The 20804-nt window shown below is 33.9% G+C and overlaps 2 pseudogenes; one reads left to right on the top strand and one right to left on the bottom strand.

Annotated features, from left to right (window-relative positions):
• Positions 1 to 1008: 1008 nt before the first annotated feature.
• Positions 1009 to 2714, bottom strand: LOC132048120 (pseudouridine kinase-like; annotated as a pseudogene).
• Positions 2715 to 15985: 13271 nt separating this feature from the next.
• Positions 15986 to 19932, top strand: LOC132047653 (ankyrin repeat-containing protein NPR4-like; annotated as a pseudogene).
• The last annotated feature ends 872 nt before the right edge of the window (positions 19933 to 20804 follow it).

Genomic DNA, 20804 nt, shown 5'->3' on the forward strand with positions numbered 1-20804 from the left:
TTATTTATCTCATTGTGTTTATTTAAAACATGAAAGGACAAAAAAAAAAAAAAACTCTATATAATAGTATGTTAAAAGGAATTTTCGAAGAGCAATTTTATATCACATTTCTAAAGATGAAAATATGCTTTAGGTAAATATAAATTTGTGTAACATTAACTGTGATGTGTGAAAATTTTAATTCGACCTTTTAATTCTTAAAGTTCAAAATGGAAGGAGGAGTTTATTTCCAACTATTTATCAATTGAACATTGCACGTAGTTTTATTTGTGGCATAAAAAAACTATGTTACAAAATATAATACTTAACCACCAATGACACAGAGGGTAATTCTGGAACATTATGTAAATTTTACCACTTTAACAGTTATGTTACGATAAAATTAAAATAAGGAAGGTAAATGTATTATTGCAAAACACAAGGGAGGAATGTGTGATGGAGACAACCCTAAGGGGAGGTTTCTAAAATTACCCAAAGAATTATTACCAAAAAAGTTAAGATAAAGAGAGGTAAGCATAATATGATAAACCACAAAGGAAGCAAGTATCACATACCAAACTTGAGGGGAGGTTTATGTAACTATCTCTTTTAGTTTTAGGTTATAATGACTTTGTGAGAAAACCAATTTAACTTGAGTGACTTTGTAAGAAGAAATCTATAAGTTGAATGATTATTGATATAAAACTAAGTTAAGTGACTTTGCTAGATAATTTCACATACTTGAGTGACATTTTGAGATATTTACTCCAGATTATGTGCTGATGCAAAATATATTAGTAAAAAACGTTGCTCAAAACGCGATTGAACCCTTCCAAACTCAACCCAAACCATACATACAGGTCACAAATCGTTATATCAACATTGTAACATGCACAAAACACAATTTAAAGTATCAGTACGTATGAACAAAATGTGGAAAACCAGTTGGTCTTCCAATGGTGTTAAATGTGGAAAACCAACCGGGACAGACTGCATCACTATTGACTATCTAAAACTAGCCAGGAAAAATTGTGGAAAAAAGATTCAGTATAACAAAAATGCAAAAGGTTTAACAAAAGACTTAATTTCAACCAAGGCCACCGGGCATCTTCCTCCTCTACTTTTGCTTCAGGTGGGAGTTTACTTCTCAGTACTTCCGTGTGTACATTGTTGATCATTCTGTTGTGGTGCAATACTTCAGTTGTGTGATTGATATAGCAGTGGATTGTTTCTTTTGTTTTGTGTTGGCCGGGCGGCAAGATCTTGGGTTTGGTCAGTCAGTGGTCCAGTTGATGTTGACTTTCTAGAATACAAATACCCTGCACCAACCGCAACTTTGTCCAAGGAATACTCTGTGGGTACATAGCTTTCTATTTCAAGAGAAAATTTAGCAGCTGCAGTCCCTACCGCTACACTTTGCATGACATCTAAACCAGCACTCAAAGCAGCTATAGTCCCACCAACCAAGCACTCTGAGGCCCCTGAAACACTCGCTACTAATACAGAAAGAGCAGGAAAATGGACCGCATAGAAATCTGATGAGAACAACGTGTGCCTTGACGAGCCTATAACCCGCCCCGTTGGGCAAGTTCTATCAACAGCTTCACACAACTCTTTACTGAAAGGAGGTTGGTTTCCCTTAAAATTGAGTTTCTGGTCGAGATCGGACTTGGATTTGGAGCATAAGAATACCCCATCTGGTCCGATTGTAATCACAATAACCTTAACACCTTTGTCTAGCAAAAGCCAAATGGCAGGTTTAAGCATTTCGAAAAAAGATTCCACTGGACGACTATTAATTCTCCGAGCTGGTGGAAATGTTTCTCCGCCTGATATAGCATTTGCCATGGCTATCAGTTCATCTTCAGTGGCTGAGACGAAACTCACATTGTGGACAACTGGAGCTATTTTTCCAGATTTGGCCACTGATACAGGCATAAACCAGACCGAAGTATTCGATTCAGCAGCCATTTGACAAGATGCTTCAAGAGAGAGCACTCAAGTTTGCATCAACGATTAAAATTGGAGCAGAACTTATTTTGCTCTTGAAATTTCCAATCCAATCAGGTGTGAGAAACTTTTCAATTGATTCAACACTAGACACAGCAGCTGTCAGTTCACCTTGCCCATCAAAGATATTGCAAATGGCAGCAGTTTGCTCTCTCAGAATACCTTGTTCAGTTAATCCAGCAGATTTCCAGTTATCAAATAGGAAATTTCCTGCCATGTCATGTCCAACAACGCTTATCACGAATGGTTTAGCTGTAAGCTTTGACATGCAATCAGCAACATTCCTTGCCTCACCGCCCGATACATAGGTAATATGTCCAGGAGTTGTATTATCCGATTCCTCCATAGGCCCGATCACTAAAGGGTCAAGAGTAGAAGGAGTGACATTTATATCCAATATCATCCCTCCGATCAGTACAGGCTCTGTTATTGGTCCAGTAGCCACCGAAGGCGAGGGACGAATTGTAATATTGCTCGGATGTTGAGATTGCACAAACTGTCGTTGTGGCTGAATTGGTGCAGTAGCAACGGAAGGCGAAGGACTAGTCGTAATATTGCCCGGCTGTGAAGATTGGATAGGCTGTCGTCGTGGCGGGGATGGATAAGAATTGTTTTCCATCTTGTAATGATCTTGGAAATGCTTCAAGTTGAGCCTTCCTCCCATGGTTAGCAATCTGCAATCTTCTATACTTCTTTCTGTTTTCTTTGTTCTTTTAATCTCTGCATGTATTTCTTTTGTCAGTTGTCAATCCTTGAATAAAGAAAAAGCTTCTAATATAAGTAAAAATTTAGAAATCATCATCTACCTCAATAACGTGGAGAAATTATATTAGAGTTTTAAGTTATATGTGCATGAATAGTGAAAAGATTATTTACATTGTAAGTCTAATTTAACATGTTATTTTAGGTTACTTATCATTTATTATAGTTATCAATCAATGCTTGATTAAAGAGAGTTACCTATACCTTTTAATTGCCCAATTGTGTAAATACTTTTTAGACTTGAATACATAGCATGTGAATTCAACTATATACTATATAGTACTTCCTCCTTTACAGTTTATATGGTGGTATTTAATGGGATATGAAATGTAAAAAATAAAGAAGGCTTTTTGAACTTGTCGTCGTACACATAACATTTCTATGGTTATAACAGTGTCATTAGTGCAATATAACCTCTGATATGACATTACTTTAATTTCATTTATTATAGGTTACCAAATACTCTATTAATTACTTTTTAGTGACTCCATTGTGTAAATCTTTTTCACATGTCAGTGCATAAAATTTAAATTCACTAAATAGTATTCTCCTACTTTTATTTTATATGGCAGTTTTTTTTATCGGATATAGAGTTTAAGAAATAAATGAAGAATTTTTGAAATTTTCATCATGTACAAACATATTTCTATGGCTATAATTGCGTGTCATAAAGGTTAAAATGAGAGGTTTATCCTCATTGGAACATATCAACAAGAAAAGATTGTCACATAAAATAGGATAGAGAGAATAAAAATTTATTTAAAAAAAAAAAAAAAACAGAATTCATAGAATGAATTTTCTACGATAGATACTTAGATCATTCAAAGCTCAAAGATGGAAATCGTTGAGTTTCTGGCAACTGGACCAAAAGCTAACGTACGAGGAACTTTATTTCTCAAACGAGATTGAAGCATATATATGGTTGTGCTAAGTCTTGGAGCATGATAATCTATACGTACGTGATTGAGAATGGAATAAGTTCTTCATATTGTTCAAAAAATAATATTCATCCTAACACTAAACAGGTTATGTGGGAGTAAGCCTTTGGTGGGACAATTCAAGATTAATACTGATGGTAGTTACATGGAAGCTAAAAGTCTTGCAGGTATTGGGGGCATCATTAGAGATTCCTCTGGTAACATGATCAGTGCTTTTTCTGTGCCTATTGATTGTAGCAGTAATAACCAAGCTGAAGCTATTGCAGCCAAGTTTAGTGTACACTAGTGCATAGGTTTGGGTATAAGGAAATTCACTTTAGAAGTTGATTCTATGTTGGTTGCCAATTTCTTGAAGAACCACAAGACTGATAACAGGAAGCTCACACAAATTATTGAAGACACATTCTACAGATCTTGGGCCAAGCAGAGGTGCAAATAAATCATTGCTACAGGGAAGCAAACCAAGTCGCGGATGGTTTAGCCAAAAATGCTACTACACTGGATCAAGCCAAGTACTAAAACTCCTAACATCAATTGCCTAATAGCTGCAAAGGCCATTTTCAGCTTGATCACTGGCAGTTGCCAAGTTTTAGAAGTAGATATGACAAATCTAATTTTTTAGTAAACGTCTGTTTATTTCTCAGATATGAGAGAGGGAAAATATGTAAACGAATCACTCCGTGGAAGTCCAAAATCATAAAAGCCCTTTTGTTCTGCCTCTGATCATTCAACCTTTTAAGAACTCTTTTTTTTTCTTTTTTCTTTTTTCTTTTTTTGTTCTTGTTTGAAATTCAAATTCCTAAACAAGGAAATTAAATAATGATACTCCTTTTCCCTTTAATTTCTTTGTTCTCATTCTCCTTTTTTCTTTTTAAAAAAATATATCCTAATGTATGGCTAATAAAAGGGAAAGAGGAAAGAAGTAATTAAGTTAGAGAAGAACATACCTTTACTAATTAGTGGAACACACGAAGAAGGCTGGCTGGAGTATACAAATTACCAGAAAGAAAGGATTTGAGACTTGTGATCACTTACTCTTGATGAGGCTCAATCTGGTCTGATCTTAATCAACTGATTTTAACAAGATAGTAGTAGTAATATTTTAGTTATAGTTACATATATTTGAAGAAAACAAAAAGAGGAAATATGCTGGAATAATATTTTTTTTTTTAAACTATTGACCCGTAAATATAGGACACTACACATGCTTCATATAACCTTAATAATATTTCTATACCAAGTTTGGTGGAATAGATTTTTTTTTAGTGTTTTTGTATTTCAAACGGTACTCCATTCATCTTTTGAATAGGACTGAAAATCGCATTGACCTTAAATTAATCGCCAGATTGGTCTTTCTTCCCCCATTAAAGAGAAAAGACATCATTTGACCCTCGAACTTGGCACGAAACCTTCGCCGCAACAAACTTAACTTGTATTTATTTACCTCCCTTAACAACTTTCATTTTAATTATTTACCACCCTGAAAAAATAATACCACTCTCACAATGGAAGGTGTATTACACTCGCGCCACATCATTGCCACATCGTTGCCACGTCATTGCCATGTCAATTTTTTTTATTTTTTTTTTAGCCAAAAAAATAATCAACTAAAAGTTCAGTTAAATTGATAACTTCCCATTTAGCTGCCATTAATAACCAAACTAATATCAAACTAATATCTCTATCACTGTCAAGCATGTGAACCAAACCAAAAAAATTAGCAGAGCAAATCTCTAATGCAATTGCAGTGAATATATCACCGCAAGCTCTTAGTTCAATCTCTGGGCAGCCATGTCACGCCCCCACCACCTTCCTCCTCCTTCTTCTTCTTCACAAATTCCTCTCTCTCTATATTCTCATCATTCTTTTCTTACCATTTTCATCATTTTTTGGTTTCTTGATTTTGATTTTTATTTTCTTTCAAAAATAAAGTTATAGAATAATGATTATGGAAGAAATGGGTTTGCTAATAATAATAATAATAGCCAACAATAACAACCAAAATAACCAATTTGGACGAATTTGAGAAGGAATGGGATGAAATTTGGTGGGGTGATGATGGTGGCGGTGGTGGGTGTGGGTTAAAGATGTGGGTGTTGTTCTTATGGGTGGTTATGGTAGGATGAAGAGAAAGAAGAAGAAAGAGAAAAATAAAAAATAAAAGGTTGGTAATTTTTGACATGGCAATGACGTGGTGAGGATGACGAACTGAGCTATGTTCAATCATGGCGGCGGCGGCGTTGCGGAGGCGGTGGCGGCGGTGGCGGCGGCGGCAGCGGAGGTGTGGCTGCCCAGAGATTTTTGAAACCAAAAAATGATGAAAATGGTAAGAAAAGAATGATGAGAATATAGAGAGAAAGAGAAATTTGTGAAGAAGAAGAAGAAGGAGGAAGGTGGTGGGGGCGGGGCTATGGCGTGGGGTGAGGGTTGTGAAGAAGACTAAAGTGGTGGGGGAGGGGCTGTGGCGTGGGGTAAGGGGCTGTGAAGAAGAAAAAGGTGGTCGGGGCGGGCTGTGGGGTGAAGAAGAGGGGGTGGGGCTGTGGGGTGGGGTGGGGGGTTGTGAAGAAGAAGATGGTGATGGGAGTGGGGGTGCATTTTATTTTTTAATTATATATATATATATATATATCAGCGGGCCCACCTTTTTATATTTTTCACTCTCTTAATATTTTTTTTTACTTTTTTTTTTTTGCCACGTCAAAGATTGGGGTTGTATTTAATTAAGATGAAAGTTGTTAAGGGGGGTAAATAAATACAAGTTAAGTTTAGTTACCAAACTGAGTTTTCGTCATACAAGTTCAAGGGTCAAATGATGTCTTTTCTCCCCATTAAATTATGTAGTAGACTCCTTCTGGTCTAAAGAAAGTGCACTTAGTTAAGTCTAAAAACAATTTAGTAATAACAAGTGGCGTATACACCTCTAGTCTAGTTAAAATACTGATAAATAAGTAATAATCAAACATAGACATGTCTTCATATGTGATTCCAGTGTGATCAATCATCTTTAGCCAACAACAGTTTATGAGGTTTTTTTAAAATTCTCCTATTAATTAATTAATTGAAAAAAGACCAGAACAAAGAAGATTAATAAAAGTAGACTCGCAATTTACTTTCTTTCTGTTCTGTTACATGTAAAATATTTCCTGATTAGTTGTCAATAATTAATCAATCAGCGTCATGTGTTCACATTTCAAAGGCACATTATCGTTTTGGATAGATCTGACATAGAATATATCTTGATTAGTTGTCAATAATCAGCTAAATTCGTTAATTTCTTGTTCTTCCCTTTTTGATCTTCAATAAACGTTAGTATTAATTTTTCAAAAGGAAGACTACACCAACAATAAAGTTCTAATGTAAAAATTAAAATCATGCCTCAAGCACTGCTTGCGTAATATCCTTATATATAGGTATTTGCTCCCTTTAGTTTTGTTCAATAAACTCCTTGAGATACTAAAGATAATATACTCTCCGTCTCAATTTAAGTGTCTTACTTTCTTTTTTGTTATGTCCCAAAAAGAGTGTATTTTTCTATATTTAGTAAGTTGACAATTCAAACATCCTATCTGACAAGTTTAAAACCATAAGATTCAAAGGATATTTTATTGCATTACACACATATTTAGTTTAGGACCATTAGATTAAAAGATCTCTTTTTATTATTTAAATTTTGTGTCCAATTAAACTAAGACACTTAAATTAGAACGGAAAGAGTATATATATAATAATAAGAAGCTGAGTGTACACCTCTAGTTATAATATTGTACGTGGATGATGACATTTCTCATCTATTTCAGCAATCTTTAGTCAACAATAGTATATGAGGTTTTTTATTCTTTAATTAATTAAAAGAGACATGACTAAAGAAAATTAATTTAAAAATTAGACTTGCACTTCATTCTTCTTTTCTTTGTCTTTTCATAGTATGTAAATATCGCCTCATAATAATTGTCAATTATCGGGCATTACATGTTCACATTTCAAGTCACATTATCCTTTGTTAGAACTCAGAACTTAGACATATCCCGAAAAGAATACATTAGTCCTTAATATACTTTTCCCTTTTTTTGCTCTTTTGACATTACAATTTCTCTGAATTTATACTTTTATGCTTTAGGGTGTTTGGTACGATGGATAAGAGAAATGGTTCTGGATTAAAATTTTGATATTGCCTTATTCCTTATTTGGTTACTAATCCTGTAATAAGTTACCTCGGGATTAAAAATTGTATCAGGATAAATTTTACATGGCGGAGGGTGGAATAACAATCTCAGGATTAGTTATTCCAAGATAAAACAATGAAAATGACAAAAACAGCCCTGGGGTCCCTCAACCCTCTTTTCTACTAAATAAGGTGGAGGGTATTTTTGTAAACAAACAACCTTTTCTTATAAATTATGCAATGCATTTTACTTTTAATATAACAAATCAAACAATCAATAAGAAATAATCCCAGGATAATTAATCCCAGCATAACTAATTCTAGCATAACTTGTCTTCAAACCAAACGACCCCTTAGAGTTAACTCAATAAGGTAATAGAAAAATCATAGTACACAAAATTTAGAATATTTTTGACAAATAAATTCAAGATTCAAATTCAAATGAGTCATGATTGTCACTTGGACATAAGATTAAATAGTACAACGTGAAATTGTGGAAGTAACAATCAATTAGCATATGCAAACTATGTGAATAGGAGTAGTTATTAACCAGCACGCTCACAATCCAATTTTTTGAGTGCTCTCTCTCTCTCTCTCTGTCCATTAGTTAAGAGGCTTACTAGTTTGGTACAAGGGATAACGATAAATAATCCCGAAATTATATTTAAGATGAATTTATCTCACATTTAATTGGAATAAAATGGTGATATGACTAATCTCGAAATTATAATGTTATTTTATCCCTGTAGGAGGGTGGAATAATTAATTCCAGAATAATTAATCCTAAGATAACTTGTTTCCAACCTAACGACTAGAGTTGGAGCTAAAAGAATCATCAACCAGCTGAGAAACATCAATTGGTATGTCTCTTCTTCTTTTTTTCTATATTTTGTGCTTTCTTTTTTGGTTACAAGGGAAAGTATATTTTGTTCTTCTTGCTCCTCCTCGTCTTCTCTATCCTTATTTAGTTTAAGTTAGCATTGCTACCACACTGTATTTAATTTGTACATTATTGTAGAAAATAATGGAGAGGAAGACTTCCCGATATCTCTCAGCTACAGATTATGAAGAATCAGATGCTCAGGATTCTGTGAGTCGTGGAGAACATGAACAATCAGCAGGGTCTCGAGATGGATCAAGGGACATCGAAAATCAACCTCCGCAGCCTGTACTATTTCTTAGTAAGTTCACAGTTATCTATTCGACTAAATATAATAGATTTCAAGAAAGAAAGAGGAAGTTGTGTTGTTGCACCAGTTGTTTATATGCAGTTAACAAAGGTAAGGAGAACAAATTAATTTATCCTCTTGAGACACACACACTAGAATTGTTGGAAAATATATGAAGAAAAACACAAAATAAGAGGACCCGGCACTTATGTAACCCCAAAAAAAAAAAAAAAAAAAAAAATTGGAACCAAACTAACCCATTAAAAAAAAAAAAAGAACCAAACCAGGGCTTCACACGCCTAATCTATGCGTGAAACCCTTGCCTAAACCCCGACAACACATGCATTCTCCTCTTTCATTTCCACTCCATCTCACCTGTCAATACGCTTTTACTTCAAAAACCTTTCTCAAGTTTTGAAACTTCAATGTTTCGTATACAACCCGATGTTGTGAATCGTTATTACTTGTAAACTAAAAACATTAAAGACCCCAAGATAATCCTGAGTGGCCGTTTTAGGCGTTGTAAAGTGCCGAAGTAAGTGTTTTTACATTTTTTAGTGTTTTTTTTCGTTATCATATATTTTACTTTAAAAAACTGATTTTCTTGTAATGTTTATAGCATATATGGAGGTAGTTGTTTTGAAATACTTCGGTGGGAAGATAATTCCATGATGAGTAAAGCGATTGACGTTAAAAATGCGCTTTGGATAGAGATACCGCGACTTCACGTATCTCTAGAGATAAACTAGGTACTGGACTACTTAATTTAAACATGAAGAGTGAAGAAAAATTGAACGTTTGGAGGTGTTGCTAACTCACTTCTCGAAAAAACGAATTTCTACCGAAGAAATTTAAACTTAGAGAGGCTCAACACCAGAAAATAGCTTTGAAAGAAAAACTTAAATTGTGGAAGATTATTTGTGCTATCTTGTTGTTGTTCATTATTTATATGTATTTTGTTTATTAAGTTTAATATTTCTATGGATTATGTATTTTACTTTTCTACCGCTATAATGTAATCCACTTTGCCTTTTATGTACTAAATTTATTTGTGTTTTCTTCGTGAAATTGTCAATTAATAATAGACTTTAACAATAAACTTTAAAGAATTAAAAACATGCCAAACTAATTCAAATTTATGACTTTCATCATAAAATAAAAATACAAATTGGTCACCTTATCCGAAACTTAAATGCACCACTTGTAGTAACACAAAGAGCTTAAATAGACCCTATTTGTCATAAAAAATGAAGTCCTCGATATCGTCCTCGGAAACGATGTTGAAAGGTGCTCTTAACGCACATCTATTTTTTTGAGAGATGTTAGTTCTCACCGGTTGATGATGTTTGTTCTTCGACAAGTGAGCCACTTGTGCTTCAACCGGTGACCCTGGTGAAGATAGCTAAAGTTGGCTGAAGAACAAGCATCATCAACCGGTAGAGAACTAATATCTCCTGAAAAAAGATGTGTGTTAAGAGACCGCCAATATCGTTATGAGGACGATATTGAGGACTTCTATTCTAATGACGAATAGGGTCTATTTAAGCTCACTGTCTACCACAAGTGGTGCATTTAAGTTTCGGACTAAGGTTGTTAATTTGTATTTTTATTTTATGATGAAGTCATAAATTTGAATTAGTTTGGCATGTTTTTAATTCTTCAAAGGTTATTGTTAAATTCTATTATTAATTGACAATTTCACAAAGAAACATAAATAAATTAGTACATAAAAGGTGCGGATTACATTATAGGGGAAAAGGTACAACTAGTAAAAAACATAATCCATAGAAATAGTAAACTTAATAAACAAAATACATATAAATAATGAACAACAACAAGATAGCACAAATAATCTTTCACAATTTAAGTTTTTCTTTCAAAGCTATTTTCTGTTGTTGAGCCTCTCTAAGTTTAGCCTTCAGCAAAATTCATTTTTTTTTTCGGAATCGCTGAGCAACACCTCCAAACGTTCAATTTTTTCTTCAGCTTCCACAAGCTTAAATTGCGAGTCCAACTTAGCGGTATCTCTAGAGATACGTGAAATCGCGGTATCTCTATCCAAAAGCGAATTTTTAAACTTCGCCGCCACCGTTTTATCCACGTGAATGCTATCTTTCCACCGAAAGTGTTTGCAACCGCCTATATCCTATAAACATTACAAGAAAATCAGTTTTTTAAAGTAAAATATATGGATAACGTGAAAAAAAAAAACACTAAAAAATGTAAAAACACTTACTTCGGGCACTTCACAACGCCAAAAATGACAACCAGGATTATCTTGGGTCTTTGATGTTTTTAGTTTATAGTAATAACTGCATTCACAAATATCGGGTTGTATAGCAAACATTGAAGTTTCAAAACTTTGAGACATGTTTTTGGAAGTGCAAAAGTGTGTTGAAAGGGTGAAGATGGAGGAAATGAAAGAGAAGAGAATGCATGTGTTGGGGTCGGGGGTTTTAGGCAAGGGTTTCACGCACAAATTCTATGCGTGAAGTCTAGTTTGATTCTTTTTTTTTTTTTTTTTTTTTTTTTTTTGATGGATTAGTTTGGTTTCAAAAAATTTTTTTGGGTTACAAAAGTGCCGGTCCTCTTATTAAGATGAAGGCTTGAAACACATACAGAACACTTACCTAAAAGCGATGTTTGTTCTCTCCTTTGCGAGATTGCTATGGGATTAATGTAAGTAGCTTTAGTGGATATGAGAAGCCTTTGAATTTCTACACTAAGCAAATAGTAGAGAAATTCTATTAGGAAAGCATGAACTAGAACTTGATCTTTTGAATGTGGAATTTGGACTAGGAAAAGAGTTCTGGATAAGTGTTGTAGGGATTCTTTTATGCAAAGTAACGTTAGAATCAATTCAAAATGCCAGACCAATTTTGGTTATATAGGCAACGTATTTAAAAAATAGATAGTGAAAACCGAAAGGGTACATCCTTTCAATAAAGGCACAAATTCTAGTTTGAAACTTTATTCAGTACGTAATAAATATATTTAAACAATTTTCTAGCAAGAATTACTCACCAAGATTTTTTATTTAATTTAATTTTCAGATGGCAGGAAACTGAAGTATCGTAATGTATATCAAATACTTTATCAGGCTGCTTTGAAAGATAACTGGAGAATTATTGAACCAACTAATTAATATGCCCGCACTTCGCGCGGTCTTAAAATATCTTATTATACGTTATTACTATAATATTCTTCTAATATCAAAACACTAAAATATTTTTAAAAATTCTCTTTAACCTTCAAACTCAAATAAATTAAGTCTCAGGTTTTTTATCCATTTTACTATTAACATCTAGTTGTATATATTTCTTTTTTTTTTCATCACTTGACAGTAATCTTCTCAAACTACCGACATTTTTGTATAATCTATGTAAGTGAAACTATATTTTTATTTTTCTTGAGAAACATCTAAAAAGAAAAAATCTCATAAAAATTTATATCTTTGTGGGCATGCATAAATAATGATATTCCTCTTTCTCCGTGACTGAGAAAATATTTTAAACAAAATACATTTGGGTTTAGTTCATATATTTTGTCTATTTGAAGCAAATACTTCTATGAGATGCTATACATAGTTAATTACATTACCCAAGAAAAAACCTTAAGTTCTATTTAATTAAGAAATATTCAAGGACTATTAAAAAAATGAAATTAGAATTAACCTTACATGAATTACATTATAAAACTACTAATAATAAAAACAAAAATATTATGTTATTATCATTAGTGTATAAGAAGATGAAAATTATATAAATGAAATACATAGTTTTTTTTTTGTTAGCATCAAATAAGCATTATGAAAGAATACCGCCTCTTGTTTATGTAACATAATTTTGAAACATATGTGTTGAAACCATGTTCTTGGAGGGCACATATACTTCGTAAAATAATTCAAATTAATTTTTTCCTAGTAAATAAAAGACCTCTAAAATTGAGAAGAGAATATTATGATTAAGAAAAGCAAGAGTTCCAACTATTATATTCTCTTCTAACGCATGTCAGTATAAATAATTGTAATTATAATTGAGATTGAAATTCTGAATGAAATTATCAACTTTTTTATTGTGAGACAAAAAATGCACGAACAGTCAAATCTCTCTCTCTCTCTCTCTCTTAAATTATTTCTTTTCTTCAATTTGAACGTGAAAGCGAACCTCTTGTTACTCTGTTAATTGAACATTTAATTATAAAAACAATTTAACATTGAGACTTAATTAAATATATGTATTATTCTAAACATGCTTTATGATGTGATTGTTTTATTAAGTAATTGCAATATTATATTAACCTAAAGAAAATGACACACAAGTTAAGGAACATTCAAGCTCTTTTCAAAAGAAAAAATCAGTTAACAAAATATACCTTAAGAAAAAAAAATCCAAAACTAATTTCGTCAAATCCTAAATTAGAGATAATTATCATATACTAAACTGTTTTATTCCTTCATGCTATGATGACTTGTACTCATCAAGATCCGGAGTATATATATTTGAGTGTTTGAACGTATAAAATTATCGATTTCAATCATTTACAACACACAAAAATGTTGTGCATGAATTATGGTATTGTATTCTTTATATGTTAATGTATAGATTTAAGTATTGTTAAGTACCTTCAAAATTGATAGATTAATGTTTGACTTTGTTGTTACTCCCTTGACAATGAATGGCAAGATTTAAGACGATAGTTGTGAAAGTTTTATTCTCCGTATTGTTGATGTATCCATTTCTGTCCAGCATCATTCTTCTACTGTTCCTCTTATCTGCTTTAGTTTCTTCCTTGTCTCTTCAAAAGAGGAAAAAATTATTTGAGTATTATGACTGGTAATGGCCGGAATTTTGAGAAACAATATTTAATTATAACAGGCAATAGAAGACAGGGAAAGCATTTAAAGAACTACTTTATTTGATTATTGTATATAAATAGCATGATATACAATAGACAACAATAAACTGTAATACAAATGATAGAAACCATAACGGAACCATAAACATCATAATAACAAAGACTACAACAATGATAGAAATGTGAATCAAAGACGGCAAAAAGCCCCAACTGAAAATGACAAGCCTAATGAAGGAATTTTTTTTTTTTTAATTAAGGTCAGTGAGCAGGGCCCACTGACTATTTTATTGATCGGAAAAGGGCTAAATATACCCCTGTACTATTGGAAAAGGGTTAAATATACCCTTCATTATACTTTGAGACCAAATATACCCTTACCGTTATACTTTGGGTACAAATATACCCTTCGTATTAACGGAATACACGTGTCGTAATTCTATTAGCTTATTTTAATTATCTCTTAATAAATAAAAAATTTAATTAAAAGACCCATAACCTATACCCATATACATATCCGAAAAGTGAGGCAAGCTCCATCAATGGTGGTTGCCGATCACCACTCTGTGCGCCGCCGCCCGCGCCGATCGCTGTGTATTTGAAAGCACCGTTTTGGAGCAAAGATTCCAACTCCGAGTCTCAGACGGAGTCTCCGCCGAGGGTGTCGGATCCAAGAATTGAGAGTTGTATTGAACGGGAAACTGAAACCTTCATTAGACCCAACACCACTTGATGGGAAAAAAAAAAAAAAAAAAACAACACCAATCCTTGAATCTCACACTACCATGCAGAAACAATTTTACTGGAGCTCTAAGGAACCGAGACAGAGAAAGTTATCTTTGATAGGGCCGAGATGCATAACGTAATTAAAATACCTTGAATGTATTAATGCAAATCCTTTCTAAATGAAGTTATGTTTATGCATAACTTACAGTGGAGAGCTGAAAGTTAACTACCTGCTAGTTAACATATGCGTCTTACTTGAGATTTAATTCCAAACAACCATTGGACTTGATATTTGTTTTACCAATTTGTTTTCCTGACTACCTAATATCAAAACCTTCTTCTTGGCTGTAAATTTGTGATTTTGTATATTGATGGATGGACGTGGCTTCGGCCTTAGGGGATGCAATCGAGTACTTAAAGGAGCTTCTATAGAAAATTAATGACTCGCATAATGAATCGGAGTCCACACCGCCTAGCTTTTCATTGACCCAAACTAAAAGCTTGCCTCACTTGATCGGCAACCACCGTTGATGGAGCTTGCCTCACTTTTAGGATATGGGTATGGGTATGGGTTATGGGTCTTTTAATTAAATTTTTTATTTATTAGGAGATAGTTAAAATAAACCAATAGAATTACGAAAATAAACCAATAGAATTACGACACATGTACTCCGTTAAAATGAAGGGTATATTTGTACCCAAAGTATGACGGTAGGGGTATATTTGGCTTCAAAGTATAACGAGGGATATATTTAGCCCTTTTTCAATAGTACAGGGGTATATTTAGCCCTTTTCCGTTTATTGATTTAGTAAGAAAAGGCAAATAGGTCAAAAGTAAAACAAAAAACTATCTGAAAGTCCTAGAAAAGAAAAGAAAAGGAAAACATAGTTCCTAACAATGGCGATGCAGATCATTCTCTGTGCAATCTTCTCCTCCCACATCAATCTTGACTTTGTTCCATCTCCAAATGTCTTATAGGTAAGTATTCTTTGGTATTTTTTGTTCACCGCTTTGAATTCCTTCATTTATCTCAGACAAAGGAAATGGAAAAGAAAGTTAACGTAGGGTGGTGGGGGCAAGTGGTACTTGGTGAACTGATGGAGAAATAGTAGGAAGAGAGGAAGTTAAATTAAGAAAATTAAAAAGGTGCTACCGTTACAATTGTTAGTAAACCATGGGAGAAATAATAGGAGAAATAGTAGGGAACAGAAGAGGTGTAATTAAGAAAACTGAAGAAGTGACTTTTCGGTGTGCGTAAATACATAAGCAGAAATAGAAAAGTAAGTAAAAATGGGAAAAAATGACAAAAAAGATAAATGCCTTTCTCAGCTTTTGAGGTGTGCCACATCAGCGGGTCTTTGCCTGCTTTTATATATATATATATATGATTTTAAAGAAGGATCTAAGTTTTGCTCATCAAAAGATATCAGATCGGGGTGAAACAGTACTTCATATTGCAGCAGCAGCAAGAAGCACCGGAGTTCTCCGAGAGCTAGTGAAACTGATGGAAGTGGGTGACTTGGAACTGCCAAATAATGATGGGAGTACGGCATTTTGTTTTGCAGCAGCGCCAGGGCTTGTTGAAATTGCTAAAGCAATGAGGGAAAGGAATAAGAATCTACCAAACATTCGCGGTAAGGATGGAGTACTTCCAATCACTATGGCAGCTTTGGTTGGGAACAAAGTTATGGTATCCTACCTTCTTGAAGTCACAAGTTTTGATGTGCTACAGCAAAAAGAATGCTTTGACCTTCTTGAAACCACTATCCCGAATGAGATGTATGGTACGCTACTAATATGGTTCTTGAACGAACTCAGAATCCAAATGTTAACTTGCTTAATTGTACATTCTCAAAGTCATATATTTTATGTCTCTAATGCATGAATTAGAAATCACATCAGGTACATATACTTGCTCTCTGTTCCTAACAAACTTGTACTATCTCGAGTACTCTTGAGATATATATTTCTATCGTTAAGTTAACTTATCTGATTCGGCTTTTTTCTTGCGGTAGCATTAAATATATTCAGGAAGGACCGAAAATTAGCCAGTAAAGTGTTAGAAGGAAATGTATCGGTCTTATACGCTTTAGCTAATAAGTCCTTAGCGATCAGTAACCAAGGAGGAAACTTGGAGAGATTAATTATAGGAGCTTGTTCGCCAGTGTGGAGAATGTTTAAAAGTGCGATTTCCATGGCCAGGAGGCAATTCTTTCAATGTAAGATCTACTGGACCTTAACTAATTAGACATTCTTTTTCATAAGGAGTTGAGGTAATTACCTGACTGGAAACAACTAATTGGTCTAAAGACGAAACTGCTAGTCGTTCAGTTGATGTGTTCTTTTGAATTAGTTCTAGAATACAATAACACTACTATGTCTTAATTCCAAGCAAGTTGTAACAATACAAAATATTTCTCATTATTTTGTATCAAGACAGAGATTAATTAATATTCGTTTGTAGTGCTAATATTGCCTCGAAATTCAGGGTTCAAAGTTCAGGTATTCTCGGGAAAAACTGTACTGAAGAAGCAAGCTGGTCTAATACTTGAGGAGCTCTGGGCGGAGTGTCAAGCAAGTGCAGAGGATAAGCTATTGGAGCTAGTGGAAAAGGCAAGATTGCTCCATTCTGCTGCAAAAGCAGGAAATGTAGAGTTTTTAGCTGTGGTTATTCGCAATCATCCTGATCTCATATGGAAAGTCGACCAAAAAAATGGGACCATTTTCCATGTTGCAGTTTTACATTGAGAGGAAAAAGTCTTCAGTCTTATACGCCAAATAGGAGCAATTAAGGACTTAATTTAATAATTGATAATGATGGCAATAATATTCTACATTTGGCTGGAAAGTTAGGGCAACCCATCCGTAAGCAAAAAATTGGACAGATGGAGGTCCTTAAAAACAAACTTGTGCAATCTGTACCTCCTAATGCTAATAATCAGTGGCGGACCTAGGATTTTTACCAAGTGGGTTCAATATATAAGAAATATATAAATAACACTATATATATATATATATATATATATATATATATATATATATTTTAAAAACAGATTAAATATACATGTATATACAGTGTTATTTTTCAACGAAGTGGGTTCATATGAACCCACTTGAAACCACATAGGACCGCCCCTGCTGATAATAATGCTGTATTCGTTGAATCACTACAACAGCTGTTTCGAGAGATAGAAATCATTAGACACATAACAGAGACACAATATGTTAAGGTATTTACCGAACTGTTTCTCTATTGTTTATTTAAACGTATTTCCAATTACCCTTTCCTCTCTCTTTTACGGTCTTTAAACTATACATGTTGCTAGCTATCTACCAGTTTGAATTTAACATGATACAGGAAATATTATATAATCAGAAAAATCTCGTTGTTTGAGTCTGCGTTAATTATCATTGTTTTAAGGCAGAATATCCTGGGGACTTCCCCGAACTGTCGATTTTTATTCTACAGACACCTAAACTTTACATTGGCCTAATTACCCCCCTCAACTTGACAATATGATAGGCACGAACCCCCTGGACGTGTGACACACGCGCTGCCACATGGATTTTTTTGTCCATGTGGCATTTTTAAGGATAAAATATATATTTTTTTACCTTTTTAAGTTCACCAATCATTTAGATCATCTTTTTCGGGCCAAATCTGAAAAAAAAAAAAAAAAAAAAAAAAAGAACTTGAAACAACAATATTTTGACCATACTTTTTTTTATTTGGCTAAAGATAATGATATTTTAATCAAGTTATTTTTATATATTTGGCCAGGAAAAGAAGAAATACACAGTTAAAGCAAATAATCATTGTATCTAGAAAGAAAGAAATAAAATATCAACCAAATATTTTAAGAATTTGACCCAAAAAAAATAATGCAGAGTTGAAATAAATAGTAATTGCATGAAAAGAAAAATACACAATTTTTTTGTAGAAAATCCACGGTCTAAACTTCATTACTTTTGCTAAACCTTCTTTTTATTTGGCTAAAATAAATAGAGTTTCAACTAAGTTATTTAGATTTGGATCCAAAAAAAAAAAAATACTTAGTTGAAATAAATAATCATTATATCTAAAAAGAAAAAAATACAATTGGGATAAAATATGCAATGAATATTAAGAAAAACCAAAAAGAAGCACAATTGGAAAAAATAAATCATTATATTGATTATATGGCGATTAATAGTTGAAAAATACTCAACTTGGAAGCTGATTTTTCGATTTTTGACCCTTCCACGCGCCTAGAAGAGAGTGTGTTCACGCTCTTTGCCACATCAGCGTCTAGGGAGTCGAGACTATCATATTACCAAGTTCAGGGGTGTAATTAAGTCAATACATAGTTTAGGTGTGCACTAAATAAAAGATGACAAGTTCGTAGAGGGTCCCAAGCTATTCTGCCTTGTTTTAATAATGAGCTGGCTAGTACTACAGGAAGAAGAGAAGATTATGCCGCCTCATTTCTCAGGGTGTCTGGAGCAGCACTTCAAATGCAAAGAGAGATATTGTGGTTCACGGTGAGAGATTACCTAAACACGTCTTGTTGCATTTCAAATCTCTGCCATTTTATTTTTAGAGTATGAACTAGAGACGTACATTTTTAGCGTTCTCTTTAATGTGTATGGGATTCATTGATATAGGACTTACTTTTCGGAAGAGTTATGGCTTTTAAATTTTTTGTTACTGGGGAATGATAATTACTAATTGGCTAGGAAGTGGAGAAAATTGTACCACCTTCACTACTCAGGATGAAAAACAAGGATGGGAAAACCCCGAGGCAATTATTCACAGAGGAGCACAAGCAATTACTAAAAGAAGGGGAAAGGTGGATGAAAGACACAGCGAATTCTTGTATGATTGTTGCTACTTTGATTGCCACGATGGTGTTTGCTGCTGGCTTCATTGTTCCAGTTGGTAATAACGGTGATAATGGTATTCCAATATTGCTAAAATTGAATGGATTTACGGTCTTTGTCATATCAGATGCAGTGGCACTCTTCAGCTCGATTGTTTCCATCATTATGTTCTTGTCCATTCTGACATCTCGCTACGGTGAAGACGATTTTCTAGTGTCATTGCCTGCTAAGTTATTGTCTGGACTCACGACTGTGTTTGTCTCGATAGTTAGCATGCTCTTGGCTTTTGCAGCAACCTTCTTTTTGGTCTATACTGAACATACGGGTTGGGAGCCAAAGCTCATTGCTGCTTGTGCTGGTGTTCCTGTAGCTTTATTTGGGTGTTTACAGTATAAACTATGGTTCGATGTCGCAAAATCGACATACTGGTCTAAATTTCTTTTTAGACAGGGAAAGCACATTCTCTATTAACAATAACTAGGAGATTTCACTGCAGATAAGGGCTATATATGGGAGTACCTTTGTTTGTTAGTAATACGCTGCAGCAGCATTTTACCTTCTCGTGTAATAAGAGAACTGTTTACCCGGAATTCGGTAACAATTAAATTTGTAAGTGAGGTATAGGATATGTGGATGAATTTTAATCTACTTTGGTTGGTATGAAATGTATATGGATTTGTTACAATATATATATATATATATATGTATGTATGAGTGCTGTGAGCAAGTGTATCGAAATTGGTGATTTAAACTAAATATATGAGTTAAGTAATATGTAAATATTGGATGAGTAAACAAAGCTAAAGAAGAACACACAAATCCGGACCACTATCAAAGAGAGAGAGAGAGAGAGAGAGAGAGAGAGCTTTTATATATTTGGCTATTACAATATTCTAGATCTGAAAAAACTAAACCCAAAAAGGGGGAGAATGGCCTCTATTTATAGGTTTGCCTTATGGCCTTTAATGCAACACAAAAGCCCTTATGAATAAAGAAACCCTAAAAAGGATAAGGTAGGACCGTACGGTCTGACACCCGTACGTTCGTCAGTACAAAATGGCAGAACGGTTTCTGACGCGTGGCAACACCACAACCGGTTAACCGGACCAACGGACACGATGATCTTGGACCGGCATATCCGGACAAACGGACACGCTTTCCCTGTCTCGGGTCAATTGCATCCGGCATGATACCTTGGCATAAAGAAAAAACCGAACATGCTCGTGCTCATTTGGTCATACCCTCGGCTCCGGATTAACGGGTCAAACATTGACCCAGTTTTTACCGTATACAAAAACCAGGATTTGTTTTAGACCTTGATGCCTTATTTAGAGTGATTTTAA

The sequence above is a fragment of the Lycium ferocissimum genome, chromosome 2 (assembly GCF_029784015.1).
Source record: "Lycium ferocissimum isolate CSIRO_LF1 chromosome 2, AGI_CSIRO_Lferr_CH_V1, whole genome shotgun sequence".
Classification (NCBI taxonomy): domain Eukaryota; kingdom Viridiplantae; phylum Streptophyta; class Magnoliopsida; order Solanales; family Solanaceae; genus Lycium; species Lycium ferocissimum.